The sequence below is a fragment of the Physeter macrocephalus genome, chromosome 21, assembly GCF_002837175.3.
Source record: "Physeter macrocephalus isolate SW-GA chromosome 21, ASM283717v5, whole genome shotgun sequence".
NCBI lineage: Eukaryota > Metazoa > Chordata > Mammalia > Artiodactyla > Physeteridae > Physeter > Physeter macrocephalus.
Window position 1 is genome coordinate 8,486,813 of NC_041234.1, and position 6,903 is coordinate 8,493,715.

General features: G+C 38.1%; 1 protein-coding gene across 1 annotated transcript in view; it reads right to left on the bottom strand.

Moving 5' to 3' along the window:
• PCYT1B (phosphate cytidylyltransferase 1B, choline) overlaps positions 1-6,903 on the bottom strand; it is a 122,802-nt gene that overhangs the window by 13,805 nt on the left and 102,094 nt on the right. The window lies entirely within an intron of this gene.

The following is a 6,903-nucleotide window of genomic DNA, read 5'->3' on the forward strand; positions in this document are numbered from 1 at the left end:
AGACACAGAGAACAGACTGGTGGTTACCACGGGGGAGGGGGTTGGGGGAGGGATGGAGTGGGAGGTTGGGGTTAGCAGGTGACACAAATGAACCTATCTGTGAAACAAACAGAATTACAGACACAGAGAACAGACTGGTGGTTACCAAGGGGGAGGGGGTTGGGGAAGGGATGGAGTGGGAGGTTGGGGTTAGCAGATGTCGGCTTTTACATATAGAATGGATAAACAACAAGGTTCTACTGTATAGCACAGAGAACTATATTCAGTATCCTATGACAAACCAGAATGGAAAAGAATATTAAAAATGTATATTTATGTACAACTGAATCACTTTGCTGTACAGCAGTAATTAACATGGCATTGTAAATCAACTATAATTCAATTTTTTTTTTTTTTTTTTTTTTTTTATGTGGTATGCGGGCCTCCCTCTGTTGTGGCCTCTCCCGTTGCGGAGCACAGGCTCCGGACGCGCAGGCTCAGCGGCCACGGCTCACGGGCCCGGCCGCTCCGCGGCATGTGGGATCCTCCCAGACCGGGGCGCGAACCCGGTTCCCCTGCATCGGCAGGCGGACGCGCAACCACTGCGCCACCAGGAAAGCCCCTGGCTAAAGTATTTCTAAGACGGTGTTGTAAAGAAACATTTTGTCTATTACAAAATATTATCGAGGGTTTTCCTGGCATGGAGAAGCTGAAAGCTCACAAAAGATTCATTGCTTCAACAAACATTTACCGACAGCACACTATGTATGGTTTGAGGATTAATCTAAACCCTGAGGATATAGCAGTAAACAACAGAGGAAAGAAGTCTATGTTCATGTTTATATTTTTTGAGGTATAATTGACATATAATGTTATTAGTTTCAGGTGTACAACATATATATAACACACATATATGTACATATGTATGTGTGTGTATATATATATAAATCACAATAAATCTTGTTATTCTGTTACCATACATGGTTGCAAATTTCTGTGATGAGAACTTTTAAGATCTACTTTCAAATAGGCAAGAATATTATTATTACCATGCTGCACATTACATCTCCAGGACTTTTTTTTTTTTTTAGGAACATAGAAAAATATCAGTTGTATTTCTATACATTAGCAATAAACAATCTAAAAAAATTTTAAAATCCAGTTAAAATAACAAAAAGAAAAAAATATTTATGAGCAAATTTAATCAATGAATATAAGACTTGTATACTGCAAATCGTTGTTGAAAGAAACTAAAGACCTAAGTCAATGGAGAGACATCCTGTGTTCATGGATTGGAAGATTTAATACTATTAAGATGACAACACTTAGAAATAAACCTATATATCAAAAGTAAACTGATTTTCAACAAGGATGTCAAGAGTATCCTTATCAACAAATGGTGATAGACAAAGGATATCCATATGCAAAAGAATAAATTGGAACCTTAGTTCATACCACATATAAAAATTAACTCAGAATGGATCTTAGAGGAAACATTGGTGTAAATCTGTAAGACATTAGATTAGGCAATAGTTTCTTTTTTTTCTTAACATTTTTATTGGAGTATAATAAAATTGCTTTACAAAATTGTAAAATTGCTTTACATTGTTATGTTAGTTTCTGCTGTATAACAAAGTGAACCAGCTATATGTATATATATATCCCAATATCCCCTTCCCTCTTGCATCTCCTTCCCACCCTCCCTAACCCACCCCTCTAGGCAGTCACAAGGAACCAAGCTGATCTCCCTGTGCTATGCGGCCGCTTCCCACTAGCTATCTACTTTACATTTGGTAGTGTATATATGTCAATACCACTCTCTAACTTCTTCCTAGCTTACTCTTCCCCCTCCCAGTGTCCTCAAGTCCATTCTCTATGTCTGCATCTTTATTCTTGTACTGCCCCTAGGTTCTTCAGAACCATTTTTTTTTTAGATTCCATATATCTGTTAGCATACGGTATTTGTTTTTCTCTTTCTGACTTACTTCACTCTGTATGACAGACTCTAGGTCCACCCACCTCACTACAAATAACTCAGTTTCGTTTCTTTTTATGGCTGAGTAATATTCCATTGTATATATGTGCCACATCTTCTTTATCCAGTCATCTGTCGATGGACACTTAGGTTGCTTCCATGTCCTGGGTATTGTAAATAGAGCTGCAGTGAACATGGTACTACGTGACTCTTTTTGAATTATGGTTTGCTCAGGGTATATGCCCAGGAGTGGGATTGCAGGATCGTATGGTAGTTCTATTTGTAGTTTTTTAAGGAACCTCCATACTGTTCTCCACAGTGGCTGTATCGATTTACATTCCCACCAGCAGTGCAAGAGGGTTCCCTTTTTCCACACCCTCTCCAGCATTTATTGTTTCTAGATTTTTTGATGATGGCCATTCTGACTGGTGTGAGATGATACCTCATTGTAGTTTTGATTTGCATTTCTCTCATGATTAGTGATGTTGAGCATCCTTTCATGTGTTTGTTGGCAATCTGTATATCTTCTTTGGAGAAATGTCTGTTTAGGTCTTGTGCCCATTTTTGGATTGGATTGTTCGTTTTTTGATACTGAGCTGCTTGTATATTTTGGAGATGAATCCTTTGTCCATTGATTCGTTTGCAAATATTTTCTCCCATTCTGAGGGTTGTCTTTTGGTCTTGTTTATGGTTTCCTTTGCTGTGCAAAAGCTTGTAAGTTTCATTAGGTGCCATTTGTTTATTTTTGTTTTTATTTCCATTTCTCTAGGAGGTGGGTCAAAAAGGATCTTACTGTGATGTATGTCATAGAGTGTTCTGCCTATGTTTTCCTCTAAGAGTTTTATAGTGTCTGCCCTTACATTTAGGTCTTTAATCCATTTTGAGCTTATTTTTGTGTATGCTGTTAGGGAGTATTCTAATCTCATACTTTTCCATGTACCTGTCCAGTTTTCCCAGCACCACTTATTGAAGAGGCTGTCTTTTCTCCACTGTATATTCTTGCCTCCTTTATCAAAGATAAAGTGACCATATGTGTGTAGGTTTATCTCTTTATCTCTTTCTATCCTGTTCCATTGATATATATTTCTGTTTTTGTGCCAGCACCATACTGTCTTGATTACTGTAGCTTTGTAGTATAGTCTGAAGTCAGGGAGCCTGATTCCTCCAGCTCCGTTTTTCGTTCTCAGGATTGCTTTGGGATTTGGGGGTCTTTCGTGTATCCATATAAATTGTGAAATTTTTTGTTCCAGTTCTGTGAAAACTGCCATTGGTAGTTTCATAGGGACTGCACTGAATCTGTAGATTGCTTTGGGTAGTATAGTCATTTTCACAATGTTGATTCGTCCAATCCAAGAACATGGTATATCTCTCCATCTGTTTGTATCATCTTTAATTTCTTCCATCAGTGTCTTACAGCTTTCTGCATACAGGTCTTTTGTCTCCTTATGTAGGTTTATTACTAGGTATTGTATTGTTTTTGTTGCAGTGGTAAATGGGAGTGTTTCCTTAATTCCTCTTTCAGATTTTTCATCATTAGTGTATAGGAATGCAAGAGATGTCTGTGCATTAATTTTGTATCCTGCAACTTTACCAAATTCATTGATTTTCATAGTATTTGAGCAAGTATTTATTTCATAGTATTTCATAGTATTCATTCATAGTAGTTTTCTGGTAGCATCTTTAGGATTCTCCATGTATAGTATCATGTCATGTGCAAACAGTGACAGTTTTACTTCTTTTCTGATTTGGATTCCTTTTCTTTCTTTTTTGTCTCTGATTGCTGGGGCTAAAACTTCCAAAACTATGTTGAATAAGAGTGGTGAGAGTGGGCAGCCTTGTCTTGTTCCTGATCTTAGTGGAAACGCTTTAGTTTTTCACCATTGAGAATGATGTTGGCTGTGGGTTTGTCATATATGGCCTTTATTATGTTGAGGAAAGTTCCCTCTCTGCCTACTTTCTGGAGAGTTTTTATCAAAAATGGGTGTTGAATTTTGTTGAAAGCTTTTTCTGCATTTATTGAGATGATCATATGGTTTTTATCCTTCAATTTGTTAATATGGTGTATCACATTGATTGATTTGCCCATATTGAAGAATCCTTGCATTCCTGGGATAAACCCCACCTGATCATGGTGTATGATCCTTTTAATGTGCTGTTGGATTCTGTTTGCTAGTATTTTGTTGAGGACTTTCACATCTATGTTCATCAGTGATATGGGCCTGTAGTTTTCTTTCTTTTGTGACATAATTGTCTGGTATCAGGGTGATGGTGGCCTCACAGAATGAGTTTGGGAGTGTTCCTCCCTCTGCTATATTTTGGAAAAGTTTGTGAAGGATAGGTGTTAGCTCTTCTCTAAGTGTTTGATAGAAATCGCCTGTGAATCCATCTGGTCCTGGGCTTTCGTTTGTTGGAAAATTTTAAATCACAGTTTCAACTTCAATGCTTGTGATTAGTCTGTTTGTTTTCTGTTCCTTCCTGGTTCAGTCTCGGAAGGTTGTGCTTTTCTAAGACTTTGTCCAATTCTTCCAGGTTGTCCATTTTATTGGCATATACTTGCCTGTAGTAATCTCTCATGATGCTTTGTATTTCTGCAGTGTCAGTTGTTACTTCTCCTTTTTCATTTCTAATTCTATTGATTTGGGTCTTCTCCCTTTTATTCTTGATGAGTGTGGCTAATGGTTTATCAATTTTGTTTATCTTCTCAAAGAACCAGCTTTCCCATAGGTTTTGGGTCTTCGTGTTTTCATTGTCATTTGTTTCTAGGTAGTTTTTTGTTTGTTTGTTTGTTTGTTTGCGTTACATGGGCCTCTTGTTGTGGCCTCTCCCGTTGTGGAGCACAGGCTCCGGACGCGCAGGCTCAGTGGCCATGGCTCACGGGCCCAGCCGCTCCGCGGCATGTGGGATCTTCCCGGACCTGGGCACAAACCCGTGTCCCCTGCATTGGCAGGCAGACTCTCGACCACTGCACCACCCTGGAAGCCTCTAGGTAGTTTTTGATTTCCTCTGATTTATTCAGTGATCTCTTGGTTATTTAGTAGCGTATTGGTTAGCCTCCATGTGTTTGTATGTTTTCTGTTTTTTTTCCTGTAATTGATATCTAGTCTCATTGCATTGTGGTAGGAAAAGATACTTGACACGATTTCAATTTCCATAAATTTACCAAAGCTTCATTTGTGTGCCAAGATATGATCCATCCTGGAGAATGCTCCATGAGCACTTGAGAAGAAAGTGTATTCTGTTGTTTTTGGATGGAATATCCTATAAATACCAGTTAAGTCCATCTTGTTTAATGTGTCATTTAAAGCTTGTGTGTCCTTATTTATTTTCATTTTGGATGACCTGTCCATTGGTGAAAGTGGGGTGTTAAAGTCCCCTAGTATGATTGTGTTACTGTCGATTTCCCCTTTTATGGCCATTAACATTTGCTTTAGGTATTGAGGTGCTCCTGTGTTGGGTGCATAAGTATTTACAATTGTTATATCTTCTTCCTGGATTGATCCCTTGCTCATTATGTAGTGTCCTTCTTTGTCTCTTGTAATAGTCTTTATTTAAAGTCTATTTTGTCTGATATGAGAATTGCCACTCCAGCCTTCTTTTGATTTCCATTTGCATGGGATATCTTTTTCCATCCCCTCACTTTCAGTCTGTATGTGTCCCTGGGTCTGAAGTGGGTCTCTTGTAGATAGCATATATACAGGTCATGCTTTTGTATCCATTCAGCCAGTCTGTATCTTTGGTGGGAGCATTTAATCCATTTACATTTAAGGTAATTATCGATATGTATGCTCCTATTACCATTTTCTTAATTGTTTGGGGTCTGTTATTGTAGGTCTTTTCCTTCTCTTCTGTTTCCTGCCTAGAGAAGTTGCTTTAGCATTTGTTGTAAAGCTGGTTTGGTGGTGCTGAATTCTCTTAGCTTTTCTTTGTCTGTAAAGGTTTTAATTTCTCCATCAAATCTGAATGAGATCCTTGCTGGGTAGAGTAATCTTGGTTGTAGCTTTTCCTCCTTCATCACTTTAAATATGTCCTGCCACTCCCTTCTGGCTTGCAGAGTTTCTGCTGGAAGATCAGCTGTTAACCTTATGGGGATTCCCTTGTATGTTATTTGTTGTTTTTCCCTTGCTGCTTTTAATATGTTTTCTTTGTATTTAATTTTTGATAGTTTGATTAATATGTGTCTTGGCGTGTTTCTCCTTGGATTTATCCTGTATGGGACTCTCTGTGGGGAGCATTTAATCCATTTACATTTAAGGTAATTATCGATATGTATGCTCCTATTACCATTTTCTTAATTGTTTGTGGTCTGTTATTGTAGGTCTTTTCCTTCTCTTCTGTTTCCTGCCTAGAGAAGTTGCTTTAGCATTTGTTGTAAAGCTGGTTTGGTGGTGCTGAATTCTCTTAGCTTTTCTTTGTCTGTAAAGGTTTTAATTTCTCCATCAAATCTGAATGAGATCCTTGCTGGGTAGAGTAATCTTGGTTGTAGCTTTTCCTCCTTCATCACTTTAAATATGTCCTGCCACTCCCTTCTGGCTTGCAGAGTTTCTGCTGGAAGATCAGCTGTTAACCTTATGGGGATTCCCTTGTATGTTATTTGTTGTTTTTCCCTTGCTGCTTTTAATATTTTTTCTTCGTATTTAATTTTTGACAGTTTGATTAACATATGTCTTGGTGTGTTTCTCCTTGGATTTATCCTGTATGGGACTCTCTGTGCTTCCTGGCCTTGATTGACTATTTCCTTTCCCATATTAGGGAAGTTTTCGACTATAATCCTTCAAATATTTTCTGAGTCCCTTTTCTCTTCTTCTTCTGGGACCCCTATAATTCGAATGGTGGTGTGTTTAATGTTGTCCCAGATGTCTCTGAGACTGTCTTCAATTCTTTTCATTCTTTTTTTCTTTATTCTGTTCTGTGGTAGTTATTTCCACTATTTTATCTTCCAGGTCACTTAT